Raw genomic sequence first — 18,353 nt, 5'->3', positions numbered from 1 at the left:
TGAAAAAAAGACAAAAAACAAAAAAGAAAGGAAGGGAGAGAGAGAGAGAGAGAGAGAGAGAGATTAATTGTAGTATGTTATTTAATCTAATAAAAAATATTATTATCATAGTATAAAGCTTGCTTGATATAGAATCTCAATATATAGCAGGCCTCAAACTCAAGATCCTCCATCCTCAGCATACTGAGTGCTGAGGTTACAGGTATGTGCCACCACACCTGGTGAAAAATGGTTAATGAGATATATTAGTTAGTTTTGTTATAGGTTATTGAAACTCAGGGATATTTTATACAAGTGGCATTTCTCAGAAGGAACTAGCCACATTCCAAGTACTCTACAGGGCCTTGTAACAGGCGGCTGGGGTGTGGCTCTGGATAGGCATGGGTGCTGATTGCTTCTGTCAGTACATGTTCCACATCATAGGGACTTTATCCTGCATGACGTTCTCTCCTCCATCACCCTGTTTTAGTTCTTCAGAGAACTTTTCTGTTTTTATTTGTTCTAGGCTAGAAGTTGCAATGTAGCTGAGACTGAGCTTGAACTCCTGATCCTCCTGCCTCCACCTCTACAGTGCTAGAACTTAGGTGTACACCACCACGCCCAGATTTTCACAGAGCTTTAATGCTATTTGGGATTGTCGGTGTGTTTTTTTATCCATATATCATCTTTCCATACCCCAACAGTTCTTCTAAAGCAAATGTTTCATCTTTTCACAAATGTGTCTTCAGTACTTAAGCACTACCTAAGCTAGGCGCGGTGAGAGGAGCTTATGATCAAGAGTTCAAGGTCCTCCTCAGCTACATAGCAAGTTTGAGACCAGACTGAGTTACAAGAGATCCTGCCTGGAAGGGAAGATGAGAGGGAGGGAGAAAGGGAGGGAGGGAGGGAGGGAGGGAAAAAGGAAGGGGGGAAGTAAGGAATTTTCAACTGTCAACCTTACTGGGTTAGTAAACACTTAGGCCTTAATGAGACACACCTTTGGGTGTGTCTGTGCGGACTTTTCAAAGACCCTCCCTGAATACAGAAGCTAAGGCCCATGAACTAGTGTCTCTGCACCAATAAAAAGGAGAAAAGGAGAAAGAGTTGGGCTCCTGCGGCCCCTTTTCTGCTTCCTAGTTGTTGCCACAGACCAAGCCACTCTTGCCACCACGCCTTCTCCACCATGAAGGACTGCATCCTCAAATGGTGAGCCAACACAAACCCTCCCTTAGGATGCTGTTTGCCAGGTGTTTGGTCACAGCAACAAGAAAGTGCTCAAAGCCACTCATACAGAATGAATGAGTGACAGGAGGGATGAGCACCTCACTCTCCATTATCCCCAAGAGAGCATGCAGGCTGGAGAGATGCTGCGGGCACTAAAGGCTATGGCTACGAACCAAAACGAACAAGGTAGGTAGCTCAGACTCCATAAAGTCAAACGACGCAGGAAGCTTCGAGGCAAGGCTGCTGAAGAGTGCTTCCATCGTAATTATCCAGCCTCATAATGCTATGTCAGTGTGGGAAACTGTGGGCTGGCTCACTCCTAAGTGAGGCCTGGATACCTGGGATGTGAGATCAACCTCTTCAGATCTCAAAGTTGGATCCCTTCAGGGGCCAAGATCTAGGAGCAAAACCTGGGACTCTCCAGCTGAAGGGAGGCACCCTTTCAGAGCTGGAGGACTTCAAAGTCTAGGTCATTGGCACAAGTGCGTGGCAACCCGGAGAGCACTGTTAAAAATGAAGCTATGGGAACTGGGGGTAGGGGGTGGCTGACTTGGAGACCTCTTGATTAGTATGTGCCATGCCCTAGGCTCCATCTCCAGCACTGCCTATCAAAAGAAAATAAATAAACAAGCAGATCTGACCAGGACCGCGCCTGGAGTCACACCTACCTGAAAGGCTGAGACAGGAGGATCACTGAGACCCAGGGGTTGGAGGCTACCTTGGGCAACTTAGCAAGACCCCATTTTAAAGAAAACAAACATGAAAAAACAAACAAACAGAGAGCTAAGGAGATAGTTCAAAGGGCAAAATACTTGCTACACAAATACTTGCTACACAAATGTTCAGATCTTTGGAACTCAGATCAAGTTGGACTCAGTAGTGTGTGTCAGAAATCCCAGTACTCCTGTGATGAGATGGAAGGAAGAGACTGAAGAGCTGGGGGATCAGATAGCCTGGAGTACACAGTGGCAAACAAGAGCCTTGCCCCAAGGTGGAAGGGAGGACCTGACGCATGTACCATGGTGCACACACAGATTTTAAACAGAGAAAGGGGGCTGGAGTGATGACTCACCGCTTAAGAGTGCATACTGCTTTTTCAGAGGACCTGAGTTCAGTTCCCAACACACATGCCGAGTGGCTCACAACTGTCTGTAACTCCAGCCCCAGGAGAATGAGATGCCTCTGACCTCCAGGGGCACCTGCACATATGTGCACATACCCACACATACACACACTTAGCCGGGCGTGGTGGCACATGCCTTTAATCCCAGCACTCAGGAGGCAGAGGCAGGCAGATCTCTGTGAGTTCAAGGCCAGCCTGGTCTACAGAGTGAGTTCCAGGACAGCTGGGGCTCCAGGGAGACCCTGTCTCAAAAAGACCAAATAAAATAAAATAAATATTTAAAAGAGAGAGAAAGGAGAAGGAAAGGGAACTACCGATGCTAATCAGCATCCATTCAACCATTACTACTAAAAATCTTTGCAGCTAGGTGTGGTGGCACAGGCCTTGAATCCCAGTGCTCTGGAGGCAGAGGCAGGCAGATCTCTGTGAGACTGAGGCCAACCTGGTCCTCATAGAGAGTTCCAAGCCATCTAGGGCTACAGGAAGACCCTGTCTAAAAAAAATACATCTTTGTGTCTTCAGTCTCCTATAAATCTAAACAACGTACAAAAATTCCCACTCCTAGGTATTAATCCAAGAAAAAGCATGTGCCCATATCAGATTCATACATGAATGTTCATAGAAGGCACTAACAATCCCACATTATTGTGATCATAAACAAATATGCAATAAGCCCTGGTGATCAAACACTGCTCATCAATGAAAAGGAACAAGTCCTGACCCAGGCACTATCTACAAGTGTCAAAAGCAATAGTAGCTATGTCGCAAAAAGGTAAAATCCCAACCATGAAATACCACATGCTGCCATGATTCCATTTCTATGAAATTCCAGAAAAGCAAAAAGCAGTAACAGCTGCAAGCAGGTCAGAGGTTGCAGGGCGACTGGTTTAGAGCATAGGGATGGGCCAGAAAGGGGATGAGGGAATTTGAGGTGAGTGATAAAATTTCCAGATTTTGATTGCTGAGGTGGTCAGAAGCCACCCTATGGCTGTCTAAATTCACTGAGGTACGCACTGAAAACTGGTGAAATGTGCTGGGTGGCGGCACACACCTGCAATACCAGCACTCCAGAGTCTGAGGTGGAGGGAGGAAGAGATTGAAGCCAGTCTGGACTATATAAAGAGACCATTTTGTATACTAGCTTACAAAAATTCATTTAAAAATATTTTAAAGCCTATTATACAAACTAAAACATTGATAAATTGTGTAGATTATTCCTCAGTAAAGCTAAAAAAAAAAAAAAAAAAAAAAAAATCAAAAAAAAAAATCAAAAATATTTTAAAACCTATTATACAAACTAAAACATTGATAAATTGTGTAGATTATTATTCCTCAGTAAAGCTAATATTTCTTCATGGTTTTTTTTTTTGAAGGAGGATATTTTCTTGTTGTTTGAGACAGAGTCTCTTGTGTGTCAGGCTAGCCTTGAACTTACAAAGTAGCCAAGTATGACCTTGAACATCTCATCCTCCTGCCTCTACCTCCTGAGTGCTAGGATTACAAGCATGTATCATGACCCAGCTTATGCGGTGCTAGACTCGAACTCAGGACTTTGTGCATTCTAGGCAAGCACTTTACCAACTAAACTACATCCACAGCCCCAAGTTAGTGTTTTTTAAACCGTTGCCATTACATAATGTACATACCAGCATGATAGGATGAGCGCTCACAATGTGTAAACCAGACATGGGCATCTGAGGGAAACACAGTCAAAGGGAAAAGTTACAATGGAAGTTAATGTCAAGACCTTAATTGGCTTTATTGGCAGTTCTAGAATATAGGGCAATACTTCACTCCATAACTAGTGTAAGTGTTCTGATGGCTAGAGTAGAAAAGCTTTGTTTTCATGGACAAAGAAGGACTGAAAAAAACACTAACTAAAACAACAAAATGTAGACTGGTCATTTTGAAGTTACCGTTCATTAAAACAGGAAAATACCTGCTTAAAGTGATGTGTTTGTGTGCCGAGGTTGTTGATTCTTGTGTTGGGATTTTAATAAAGCTACCAAGAGAGTTTAAAAGCTTTAAATAAGTATAATGGTGAGTAAAATAGGACAAGAGTCCTATAGGAAAAAGCAGTACAAGTAGAACATTAAATACTTTCTCCCCAAATGTCAAAATTTTATGTAAACTCAGGTAAAACAATATTAACAAGAGTCAATGTTACAAACTTAAACTGTAAAGTTCGTGACGCTCATGTAGGATATTGGATTGAGGAACAAAATTTTTTAGAAATAAAAAAGCTGTTATTTTGAGGAGAATACTGAGTTGGATGACAGGCTTGTAGTTTGGGAAAACCAGTGAGTTTTTATAGAAAAGATAGTTTGTAATGGTCTATTCTGTGGCTATTGTTTCCAAAATCTCTTTCCAGATTAGATTATTATGCTATACACTAGCAGAGTACACACACACACACACACACACACCCATCCTCCTACAAGTTAGTAATCACCTTTCTATATATTAACAGACTAAGTATAACTCATCTAAGCCTAGTGTCAAGGTACTGGTGGAAGGTTTTGGGGTGGATAGCTTCAGTTGTTAACTGACACACCTGGGTGGAGGCAACCTCCACTGAGGAATTGCTTCCATTGGGCTGGCCTGTGGCCATGTCTGTGGGGCATTTTCTTGATTGTTCAGTGAAGTGGGAGGGCCCAGCCCACTGTGGGTAGTGCCATCCCCGGGCAGGTGGGCCTGTACTGTATAAGAAAGTAGGCCGAGCATGGCCAGGAGACCAAGCCAGTAAACAGTGTTCCTCCATGATCTATCCTCCTGCCCTGAGTTCCTGCCTTAGACGCCCTCAGTGAAGAACTGTGACCTGTGAAATATAAGATGAAATAAACCCTTTCCTCCCAAGCTGCTTTTGGTTGATGTTTTACCACAGCAACAGAGATACAAACAAGGCCAGAAATTGGTACCAAGAGTGGGGTGGTGACTTTTCCTAAGGACTAAAGTGAAAGGAATGACAACAGCAGAGGAAGCCTCATTGCCAAGACTGACCTGTTACCTCTCAAGTCCCGTGGCTTGTTGACATCAGATAGCTCAGTTTCCAGTTTGGTAAAGTGGAACACAGGTGACTCTGTGTTGGGTTTTAGTCTGGTCTATTGGATTCATTGGAGGAGACTCTTCCCAAGCAACGGCATTCTGTCATTGTTATCAAATAACCACAGAGCAAGATAGAGCCTGTTTCCTATCTTGCACATGCCCCTTCCTGCCTCTCATCCCTTCTCACAGGGTACAGGCGCTGGCCTCCTTCCTGTGGACAGCTGTAATGGTTTCATCTCTGTTGCTATGATAAAACACTCTGACCAAAAAGCAACTTAGGGAAGGAAAGGGTTCATATCATCTTACACTTCCACCTGTCAGTATGGCCATGTGGAGTTGCAGGGGAAGCAGGACAGGCGTCCTCTAATTGGTGTATTTTCTTCCCTGAGTAGATGAGCAGGAGAGAAGAATAAGCAAGGGTGGCGGAAACCAGTCTGCTACTGCAGCAGCTCTTAAAACCTGGCCCTGTGAGAGCTCTTAGTACCTGTTCTTGTAGGAGAACACATTCAGATCTAAATATTAATACATACTGAGTCAAATTCACCTCATTTTTTTGATCTGGAGAGATGTGCTTCTGAAGCCTGAGACAACAGGACTACCCGAGCTAAGAGACCCAGACCAAAAAGGCGTTCTTTCACGTTCACTTCTTTCTGTTTGGGTTATTGGTGATGGTGGTAGTAGTGGTTTATTTGAATTTGAGCTCTCTCTCTCGAGCTCTCCCTCTCTCTCCCTCTCTCTCCCCTCCCCATAACCCCAGCTGACCTAGAACTCACTATGTAGACCAGGCTGGCCCCCATCTCACAGAGATCTGCTTACCTCTGCCTCCTGAGTGCTGGGATTAAAGGTGTGCGCCACCATACCCTGCTATTGACCTTTAATACTTAATCTTTGGTGCCTTTTACATCACACCTCTCCCTTTTGTTTGCATTTGGTTAGACATAAGAATTGGAGTTAGTGCGGTTCTATTAATGTATACTTTCTATTAGTTATACAAAAAACTTCATGTATACCATCCAGGCAGATTCTCTGGTGGAAGTGTATGTGCAGTATGTATGAGTCTCAGTTTTGTTGGTTATGTTGACTGTAATAAGTGGTATTAAAATTACTTCAATAAGTGGATTAGGGGTGATGAATGAATTGAATTAGTTCCAACTGATCTCACTTAAGAAGTAGATGGGGGGACTGGAGAGATGGCTCTGGTTAAGAGCACTGGCTGCTCTTGCAGAGGACCTGGGTACAGCTACAAACTGTAACTCCAGTTCCAAGGGATCTGATGGCCTCTTCTGGCCTCTGTGGGCATTGCACAACATGGATGCAATTACGTACATACAGGTTAAAAAAAAAAAAAGCAAATGTTCATGCACATAAAATAAAATAAACTGGGCGTGGTGGCGCATGCCTTTAATCCCAGCACCTGAGAGGCAGAGGCAGGCGGATCTCTGAGTTCAAGGCCAGCCTGGTCTACATAGTGAGTTCCAGGACAGCCGGGGCTACAGGGAGACCCTGTCTCAAAAAGACCAAAAAATAATAAATAAATAAGTAAGTAAATAAATAAATAAATAAAATAACAAATGAAATATTTTAATGTATTTAAAACCTACTTAGCCATTTTGGACTATGCAGAGCATTATTACTTATTTTGGTCAGCTTTCTGAGCCATAGATACTACAGCTTTCTTCAGCTACTGAACTCAAACTCTGCACCCTTTGATCCATATCCCCATGTTCTAAGAGCCTCTAAGACCTTTGGAATCTCCAAAGTAATAAGAGTGTCTTTGTGTAGCCAAGCCTTGTGAAGCAAGCCTGTAGTCATACACTACTCAGTAGCCTACCACAGCAGGAAGGCAAGCTCAAGGCCTGACTAAGCTACAGTGTCAATTTAAGGCCAGCCTGGGCAACTTAGTGAGACCCTATTTCAAAACATGTAGGGGAAAAGAGGGCTAGGAATGTAGCTTTGTGGTACCTCACCTACTTGCTAGCATTGTGAGCCCTGGGTTCAATCTTATATTGAAAAAAAAAAGTTTAATTTGTATGTTAGTGAGGTAACTGGTACAGAAAGTCCTTAGATTGCTGCAGGATAGGTGTAACTATGTGATTAGGGGATTGTAAAGAGAAGAAGCAGATACACACACACACATACACACACACACACACACATACACACACACACCACCACCACCACACCACACCAAACACAGAGGAGAGAGAGGCAAAGGCAAAGACGCAGAGACACATAAGACACATACACAGACACAAACATATACATACAAACATGCACATATACTGACACACACAGGCATACATATAGACACACACACACACACAGAGCAGAGCTGGAAATGGACTTCAACCACTCCCAAATGGCCAATGAGTTAATCAACCATGTCTGTGTAACAGACACCCCATAAAAACATCAAAGATTCAGATTCAGGGTCCCCAGAGGGTGGCTCCAAGCCCCACCCCAACTCAGTACCTCAGCCTATGGACCTCTTCCATCAAGATGTCCTTAAAGTATAACAGATTATTGAACCCAGGGAGTGGGTCTTGAGAATCCCTGGCTTATAGCCAGTATAGGGAAGGAAAGTAGGGGTTGCTGGGGAAGTATGATCCCTTTCTTTTTGTTTTAATTTTTTACACTTATTATTTCTGTATTGGGGGGCACATGTATACCACAGCTCTCAGCCCTCTGTGGGTGGTACCATCCCTAGGCAGGTGAGCCAGGGCTGTATTAGAGGGGTAGCTGAGCAAGCCAGGGAGACAAGCCAGGAAGCAGCCTTCCTCCATGCTCTCTGCTTCAAGCTTCTGCCACCGAGTTCCTGCCTTGGCTTCCCTCAATGATGGATTATTACCTGGAAGTGTAGGATGAAATAAACCCTTTCCTCCCCAAGTTGCTTTTGATTATTGTGTGGTTTTTTTGTTTGTTTGTTTGTTTGTTTTTTGGTCTTTTTGAGACAGGGTCTCCCTGTAGCCCCAGCTGGCCTGGAACTCACTATGTAGACCAGGCTGGTCTTGAACTCACAGAGATGCACCTGCCTCTGCCTCCCGGTGATCCTTTTCTTTACCCATTACAAATGGTCCTGGTAATTACCCCCTATAACAAAAGACTCAAGAAGCAGAAGATAGCAAATATATTTGATCTTAGTTTACATGTACTGGGAGACTTCAGATGAAGACCTGGTGATCTAGGCGCTCGACCCTTTTTCATAGTTAGGTTTGATGCAGCATGGGACAGTAGGACTGAGGTGGGACAGAAAGGGCCTGATGCAGTGGACTGGAATGAAGAGGAACCAGCAAGGCCAGATTCTTCCTGGCCTCTCTGCAGTCCTTCCTTCCAAGGATGGGGCAGGAACCTTTCTGGAATAGGGTCTCCTGGTCTACTGTCAGACAAGACAGATGGGTGGCTTCTTTATGGCTGGCTGTCACACAGAAAGGCAGGGACAGAAAATGCTGTACAGCAGTATTCTCGTTCTTAAGGCTCCATACGACACTTTAAGATAGTTTAAATTAGGGGCCAGAGAGATGGCTCCATGTGTAAAAAAAAAAAAAAACTTTAGTAGCAAGCCTGGTAACCTGAGTTAGACCCCCTCGGAGCACAAATTAAAATGCCAGATGCCATGGCACACGTCTGTAATCCCAGCACTCCTACCAAGAGACGGATGGCAGAAACAAAGAATTCCCCCCGAGCTCACCAGCTGATTAGCCTGGAGTACAAAGGGCAGCAGAAAGAAGAGAGACCAGATTTAACAAGGTGGAAGGAGGGAATTGACTCCTGAAAGTTGTCCTCTGATCGCCACACAAATGCATCACGGCACACGTACACCGCCCCCCTCTTTCTCTTTCTCTAACAATAATAATTATTATTATTACAATTTTTAAGACAATTTAAATGTTATAGCATTTAAGAGTATGGTTGGAGCTGGGCGTGGTGGTACATGGCAGGTCTCTGTGAGTTCAAGGCCAGCCTGGTCTACATAGTGAGTTCCAGGCCAGCTGGGGCTACAGGGAGACCCTGTCTCAAAAAGACCAAAACAGGGGCTGGAAAGATGGCTCAGCAGTTAAGAACACTGGCTGTTCTTGCAGAAGACCCAAGTTCGAATCCCAGCACCTACACGGCAGCTAACAACTGTCCATAACTCCAGTTCCAGGGGATCCAACGGCCTCTTCTGTCCTCCACGGGCATTGCATGACACGGGTGTGCTTACCTACATGCAGGCAATACAGTCATACAACATAAAATAAAAATAATAAATAAAATATTTTTTAAAAAAGACCGAAACAACAAAAAAACTTGTATCAAACCCAATGTGTTCAAAACATCATTCTAACATGTAATCAGCCCGTGTGTGTAAACATGTACATATGTGTATAGCACTGCATCCTTGATACCCAGCATCTTATACTGAGACTTATTTTGCAGTCTCAGCATAGACCGCCATGTTTCCAGTGCTCGGCTCCCACTGTGCCTGGCAGCCTCCACATTTAGAAGCCCAAAGCAAGAGTCTCTCATGTGAAAATGTAGATGGCCCAGGGAGGGGTGTCACTGTCATCCCATGGGCATGGAAAAAAACAGATGACAGAGAGCAGCCTCAGGCCCACCTACAGGCCCTGTGTCTCACAGGCTCTGAGCTCTTAGAACAATTCCTGGGGTTACAGGGGCACAGCCCCTCCTCAGGCTCAGCCTCCATGCCCAGCTTTCCAGATGTTGTTCTGGTTACTGGATTCTAAACTTGGAGTCAAGGCCAGGTACCTTCCTTTTACCACCCACGCTTCAAGGGTTTTCTTTTCCTGAGGAACTGGCTATCAGAAGCCTCCCAAGGTAAACAGCTTGCTACAAGCACCCAGCCCACTCTGAAGATAAGTGCCACACCCAGCCATCCCTGCAGGCCCCACCCCCTGGTCCTCCTCTGCAAAGCAGGGACAATGGGCAGCTTCCTTTCTCCTACAACAGTCTCCCAGATGGAGTTACGCAAGTCTGTTTCCCAACTCTAAGGCCAGGCCATGCTAGAATGTTTCCCACGCTCCAGTGTCATCTGAAAGTAAAACCTGAACTTCCTGTATTGGGCTTCTGAAACCACTCTCCCCAGCCTTGGATTTGTCTGACCTCATAGTCCCAGAGATGCCTCGCCGCCCCCTTTCACTAAGGTACCTGCTCAAACACACCTCAGAGAAGCCTTCCCAACCCCTATCTATGCCCTTGCCCCTTTCCCTGCTCCACATTTCTTCTAAGCCCCAACCACCCCCTGGGACCCCTGCATGTGTTTCTTACCAGAGCCCTCCTGGTGTGTGGCTGCAGAGTCTGTCCTGTGTTTGGTTGCTTCCCTACCATCTGCACCAAAGACTGACATGCCCTGAGGGCTTGGTCTGGACCAGTCACTGTTTTAAGTATCTTACAGGAAGGTACTCAGGTCATCCTCCTTCCAAGGGAAGTATTTTCTTTTTCTTTCTTTCTTTCTTTCTTTCTTTCTTTCTTTCTTTCTTTCTTTCTTTCTTTCTTTCTTTCTTTCTTCTCTTTCATTTATTCATTTATTTAGGGACAGGTTCTCACTATGTAGGCCTGGCCAGCCTGAAACTCAGAGATCTACCTGCCTCTGACTCCCAAGTGCTGGGATTAAAGGTATGTACCAGCATGCCCAGCTGATTTCTTTTATTTTTAATTATGTGTATGTGTGGGTATGTGCACATGTGAGTACAGGTGCCCACGGAGTTCAGAAGAGGGCATCAGATCCCCTAGAACTGGAGTTATAGGCAGTTGTGAGTAGCCCAGTGTAGGTGCTGGGGCTCGAACCCAGGTCCTCTGCAAAAGCAGTCATCTCTTCAGTCCAGGGAATACTTTCTTAACCCTATTTTCTAGATAAGGAGAATAGGGCAGAGAGAAGTTCTTTCACTTGTCTAAGGTCACCCAGACAGGAAGTGTTATAGCCAGGATTCACTCCTGTGCAAGGGAAGCTTAGAAGATACAGACTCTGGCCTCTGTCACTGTCAGCAGTGTGCTTTGTGTAGTGATGGGCTAAGTGACACTCCCTCTGCACCCCCACCTACCCATCTAGCCAGACTGCTTGCTCTAGAGAGAATGTACCTGGCCATGTTGACTGGTTACCCCATCAGCCAGGTGGCTGCCTCAGTTGGTCCAAATTTCTACCTCCTCATACTTAACTGCCTGTCCACTGTACTTCAATGGTGTGAGTCATAGCTACGTCCCTGAGGCTGAACCTTTATAATGTTCAATGTCCAGTGGTGAAAGGAGCCAGAGACTGGAAGGCCAGCACCCTCCTTTGCAGCCTCCTATCAGTCCCTGCCCAAATAGTGTCAGGGGCACCTGCACTGGCTCAACTCTGTTTCTGTTTTTGCTTTTTTAAACAAGGCTAGCCTTGTACTCACTATGTAGCCAAGGATGACCTTGAACTTCTGATCCTCCTGCTTCTACCTCCCTTGTGCTAGGATTACAGGCATGCACCGCCATACTTGTGGTATGTGATTCTGGGGGTCAGATCCAGGACTTCAAGTGCTCTACCACTTCTCTAGCCCTCAGGTCACTTTCACACATCAGTGTCTCAGGGAGCCAGGGCTGATATTAAGCCCATTATACAGATAGAGAAGCTCAAGGAATTGGAACCCAGTGTTGTTGGGTAGCAATTTTCCTCCAGAGCTACTTAAAACCCAGGAAGAAAACAATTCAGAAGCTTCAGGAACAGCCTTTGCCAAGGACAGCCCATCATTAGGAGAGCCCACGCATTGGAGCAGCTATGCCAGGAAAAACACAAGCCAGATGGATGTTGTCAGAGCCCAATAGGGACGGGGGCAGACGCTGAGCAAGGTGGCAGCTTAGGTATGGGGAGGACAGAAGGACGGAAAACCAAGGGAACATGGAAAGGGAAAGGAGTCCCTCACCCCAAGATCTGGTTTGCATTTCTCACTGGCTGAGAGTCAAGAATTTCAACACAGCACATGATACCTCTATGAAGGGTTAGGGAGATGGCCCAGTGGATAAAAGCACTTGCTATGCAAACATAAGGACCAGAGTTTGAATCCCCAGCCCTACCTAAACAACCAAATGTGGGGGCTGGAGACATCATGGCTCAGTGGTTAAGAGCACTGGCTTTTCTTGCAGAAGACCCTAGTTCAAATCCCAGCACCCACAAGGTAGCTAACAACCTTCTGTAACTCCAGTTCCAGAGAGTCCAACGCCCTCTTCTGTCCTCCGAAGGCATTGCACGACACAGGTGCACTTACATACATGCAGACATAACACTCATACACACAAAATAATAATAAATAAATGAAAAAATAACAAGAACAAAAACCAGAGGTGGAGGCTAAAGAGATGACCCAGCTATTAAGAGTGCTTGCTGCTCTTCCAGAGGACCCGAGGTCGGTTCCCAGCACCTGTGCTGAGTGGCTTACCACCACCCATAATTCCAACTCCAGGGGAACCCAGCACCCTCTTCTGGCCTCCACAAGCACACACACACGGCATACACACACATACACATAAGTTTAAAAACATAAAAATAAAAAGCTGGGTGTGGACACATGCATACCTAGAATCCCAGGGCTGGGCAGGAGGGCGCAGAGGCAGAAGAATTGCTGAAGATTTCTGGTTGATAGCCTAGCTCCAGGTGAGAGACCCTGTGTCAAGGTGCAGAATGACGGGGGGGGGGTGACAGAGCAGGACACACAGTGTCTTCCACTGGCCTTGCACTGACACCAGATAGGCATATACCACACACATCCCCCAGCCCCATATACACACACCTAGCAGGAGCTCTTGCACAAAGACAACACTCCCCTTTTATATAACTTTTTAAATTTTTATGTATTATTTTTATGTGTATGAGTATATTGCGTACACGTATGTAAGTGCACCCATGTTGCGCAATGCCCGCAGAGGTCAGAAGAGGTTGTCAGAATCCCCTGGAACTGGACGTTGTTAGCCGCCATGCAGGTGCTGGGAATAGAACCCAGGTCTTCTGCAAGAACAGTCAACGTCTTAACCGCTGAGCCATCTCTCCAGTCCCAATTCTCCTTCTTTTGGGTGCTATCTCACCAAGAGTGCTCAGACACTTTAAAAACTATATTGAGGGCCAAAACACATGTGACTTTTGGGTTTAACCTTATCAACAACACTCCTCTCTCATCCCTAACGCTCAACAATGAACCTCATAAACCACCTTCATTTATACAAGGAAACTCTTTAAGATAAGAGAAATAAGTAAGCTGGCTCATTTTCCAACTTAAATTGTAAACTTTACTTAATCTTTGAACCTGGTTGTAAATTATATCCTTTGAGCAATGTGACTTCACAAGTCACACAATCACACATAAAGCTATTGCTCTGAGACTAAGGACAGGTATCTATTTCTAAACTCCTGTGTGCTGGATTTGTGTCCCAGAATATGTACTTTACTTAATGAACCCCAACCCCAGGGCTGGTGAGATTCAGCAGGTAAATGCACCTGCTGTCTAGTCTGACCACCAAAATTCCATCAATGGCACCCACATGATGGAAGGAGAGAACCAACTCCCTCAGATTGTCCTCTGACCTCCACCTCACCTGCCTGCAGGAACATGACAGGAGGCTTGGCTCCTCCCTCCTCCCTTAAGCCACAGTACTCATGCCCCCATCCCACAAAATAAATTAATTTGTAATAAATTTAAAAAATAAAAAATGGGACTGGAGAGAAGGCTCAGCAGTTCAGAGCACTGGATGCTCTTGCAGATGACCTGGGTTTGGTTCCCAGCACCCACATGACGGCTAACAACCATCAGTATCCACTTCCAGGGGAATCCGACATCCTCTTCTGACCTCCACTTTGGGCTCTGCAGGACACAGGCGCACTTACATACACTCAGGCATAATACTCATACACATAAAACCAAACCTGGGTCCTCTACAAGAGCAACCAGTGCTCTTAACTGCTGAGCCACCTCTCCAGCCTTTTTTTTTTTTAATTTTATGTGTATGAGTGTATTGCCTGCATGTATGTGAGTGTGCCCGTGTCATGGAACTGGAGTTAAGGGTGGTTTGTAGCCACCACGTGAGTGCTGGGAATCGAACCTGGGTCCTCTGCAAGAGCACTCAGTGCTCTTAACCGCTGAGTCATCTCTTCAGCCCCCTCTCCAGCCTTTTTAAGGACTTTTCTAAACATTTCTTTTACATATGTGCGTGTGTGCGTGTGTGCGTGTGTGTGTGTGTGTGTGTGTGTGTGTGTGTGTGTGATGCAAATGTATGTGCCATGGTGTGCAGGTGGAGGACAAAGGATAACTTTCAGAAATCTACCCTTCTTCCACCATGTGGGTTCCAGGGGTGGAACTCAAGTTGTCAGACTTGGTGGCCAATGCCCTTACATGCTGAACCATCTGGAAGCTCCAGAAGTTGTTTTCTGTGTTGTGAGTCAGGATCCCAGCTTCACCCAAGTGGAAGCTTCCCTGAGGACGCCTCCTACAGCTATCAAAGCCAGGCAGAAATGCCAGGAGAGGATGTGGGGAGGAAGGAATGCAGGGCTTCCCTCTTCTACCAGAGCCTTCCCATGCCAGGGCAGAGTGCAGAGGGCAGGCTCAGGGTACCAGCTGGTAAAGGGGGAGGAACAGGGGAGGCAGAGAGCATATTGCTGGCCTCTTTGCTTCCATCTTCAGAACAGGGGATGACACCCTTTGCACCTGCCCACTCCTCTGCCTCAATCCCCTCTGTACCTCACCTGCCTGCAGGAACTTGAGAGGAGGCTTGGCTCCTCCCTCCTCCCTTAAGCAATTACTCTTGTCCATTTCTGTCCTCTCATTCCTTGTCTCCCACTCCCACCCCCTGTAGCTAACACATTTTCTTCATCACTATCTGATATTATTGTTTCATTTTGGGGATAGATATCCAGAAGTGTCATTACTGGTCTGGTAGTTATTTTCAGTGTCTGGGATGGAATCCAGGGCCTCTCTGCATACATTTAGTTTTCTAAGGAACTCTTATACAGTCTGACCCAGCAGCTGCACCGTTTTACAGCCTGAGTTCAGATGCCATACTCAGAATAGGCTGGGGGATTGTGCTCTCCCCATCTGCTGTGTGCCCTGTGAGCTTTGACCCACCCGGGAAGCTGCTTTGGAGCTGGCCTGTCTAGCTCTTCTGAGAACACATGGATGAAATGATGTGTCTCAGAAAATCAACGATTGAGTCATTTTTTTTTCCAGTGCTAGGTCTTGAAGTCAGAGGCTCACAGGTAGCAGGTAAGTGCTCTGCCACCCAGTTACCCCCATAGCCTTGGTATTTCAATTTTCAGTGCCAGCTTTCCAACAAAGAATCTATAAGGTTTTGTTGTTGTTGTTGTTGTTGTTGTTGTTTTTATCTTTTTGAAGCGGGGTCTCCCTGTAGCCCCAGTGAGTTCCCAGCTGTCCTGGAACTCACTCTGTAGACCAAGCTGGCCTTGAACTCACAGAGATCCGCCTGCCTCTGCCTCCCAAGTGCTGGGACTACAGGCGTGCGCCACCATGCCCAGCTGAAAATCTATAAGCTTTTTATGCACAGTCTCTACACAGCAGTAAGGAACCAAGTGGTTCCTAAGGTACTGCTGGTTAATCCCCATCATCAGCTGGACTGAGTTCAGACTTGCTGTGGAAGCACACCTCTGGGTGTTTAGCTGAGGAGGGAAGATGCACCCTCCATGCTGACAGCACCTGCCATGGGATAGGGACGTGAAAAGAGGAAAGTGAGCTGAGCACCAGCATTCATCTCTCGCCACTTCCTGGCTGTGGATGCCATGTGGCAAGATGCCTCAAGCTCCTGCCACCATGCCTTCCCTGTCATTATGGATGGTATCTTCAAACCATAATCCAGAACCAAAACAAGGGGGCTTAGAGAGAAAACTCAGAGAACCAAAGCTCAGTTCTCAGCACCCACATGATGGCTAACAACCACCCATAACTCCAATTCTGGGGATCCAACGCTTTCTTCTGACCTCCACGGGCATTGCACGACACGGATGCACTTACATATATGCAGGCAACACACTCATAAAATAATAATAAAATATTAAAAAATAAAACCAAAACAAAATAAAACTCTTCCTTCCTCAAGATGCTTTTGTTAGGGATTTTGTCACAGAAAAAAAGTAACAAATACCATACTTAATACATTCGTAGTTAGTGCTTTGGTGTTGGCAGAGCGACAATGTCCTTATTAAACCATCTGAGGTGGGTGAAAAGTTTACACTCCCATTGACAGAGGATCTGTAATAGATCTAGTCAAAATTAGATGTCATAAGAAAGCTAAATGTTGCTTTGCTTTTAGGTAAGATCTATACAGTTCAAGCTGGCTTTGAACTCCATATGTAGCCAAGGATGACTTTGAATTTCGGATCCTTCTGCCTCTACCTCCCAGTGTTAGAACTATAGGCCATCCAATATACAGTGCTGGAGATTGAGCCCAGGACCTCATGCATGTTAGACAAGCGCTGTATCAACTGAGGGTCACTGTCCCAATTGAGAATACTAGATTTTTAAGTTTTTTAAAATATTTTTATGTGTATGAATGCTTTGCCTACATATATGTAAGTTCTACCACATGTGTTCAGTGTCCACAGAGGCCAGAAGAGGGCATCAGATCCTCTGGAAATGGAGTTCTGGACAATTGTTAGCCACCAAGTGGGTGCTGGGAACTAACCCAGGTCCTCTACAAGAACAGCCAGTGCTCTTACCGGCTGAGCCATGTCTCCAGCCCCTTGTTTACTTTTATTTTATGAATGTTTGCTAACATGTATGTGTGGGTACCAGGTATATTTCTGGTGCTTGAGGAGGCCAGGGGAAGGTCATGGTCATCCTTAGTTTCTTGGCCTGTTTAAGACATGAGACCCTGTCTTAAAAAATAAGATTAAATAAGTAAATAATTTTAAAGCCAAAAAAGGCCGCACATGTCTATAATCTCAGCACTCTGGAGGTTAAGCAGGGAAATCTGCAAGTTCAAGACCAGGCTGGGACATATAGCCAGCTTGGGCACATAGCCAGACGCTGTCAATAAATAAATAAGTCGAAAATAATGATAAAAATAAAATTAACTTTTAAAAAATATTTTATTTTTATGTGTATGAGTGTATTGCCTGCATGTGTGTAAGTGCACCCATGTCATGCAATGCCCACAGAGGTCAGAAAAAGGTCCTGGATCCCCTGGAACCGGAGTTACAGACAGTTGTTAGCATCCATATGGGTGCTGAGAATTGAACCCGGGTCCTCTGCAAGAGCAGTCAGTGCTCTTAACCACCGAGCCATCTCTCCAGCCCCAAATTAACTTATTTTTAAATTTTTTTTTTTTTTGGTCTTTTTGAGACAGGGTCTTCCTGTAGTCCCAGCTGTTCTGGAACTCACTGTGTAGACCAGGCTGGCTTCAAACTAACAGAGCTCCACCTGCCTCTGCCTCCCAAGTGCTGGGATTAAAGATGTGCACCACCATACCTGGCTTTATTTTTAAATTTTAAAAATTACATTTAGTGGGTGGGGTGAGGGGTAAGAGTCGGGGTGTAGCGATCAGAGGACAACTTTCCAGGGTCTGTTCTCTCCTTTCATCATATGGGTCCTAAGGATCCAACTCAGGTTGTTAGGTTTGGCAGCAAGTGCCTTTTCCTGCTGAGCCATCTTGCCATCTTAACTTCTTTCTAGAAAGGAGGGTGGGGCTGGAGAGATGGTTCAGTGGATAAATCACTTGCCACATAAGCATGAGGACCAGAGTTCAGATCCCTAGTACCTATGCAAATGCTGGGCGGGGATGGCAGGCTGCCAGCAATCCCAGAACTGTAGAGGCAACGATGGGATCCCTGGAGCAAACTGACTAGCTAGACTAGTCAAATAGGTGGGCTCTGGGTTTTAGTAAGAGGCTCTGTCTTAAGATATAAGGTGTTGCCAGGCGTGGTAGCTCACACCTTTAATCCTAGCACTGGGGAGGCAGAGGCAGGCAGATCTCTGTGAGTTCAAGTCCAGCCTGGTCTACATAGCGAGTTCCAGGACAGCTG

The sequence above is a fragment of the Nannospalax galili genome, unplaced genomic scaffold, assembly GCF_000622305.1.
Source record: "Nannospalax galili isolate Female #2095 unplaced genomic scaffold, S.galili_v1.0 scaffold1225, whole genome shotgun sequence".
Lineage (NCBI taxonomy): Eukaryota > Metazoa > Chordata > Mammalia > Rodentia > Spalacidae > Nannospalax > Nannospalax galili.
The sequence above is the reverse complement of the archived record's forward strand: the minus strand, read 5'-3'. Positions refer to the sequence as shown.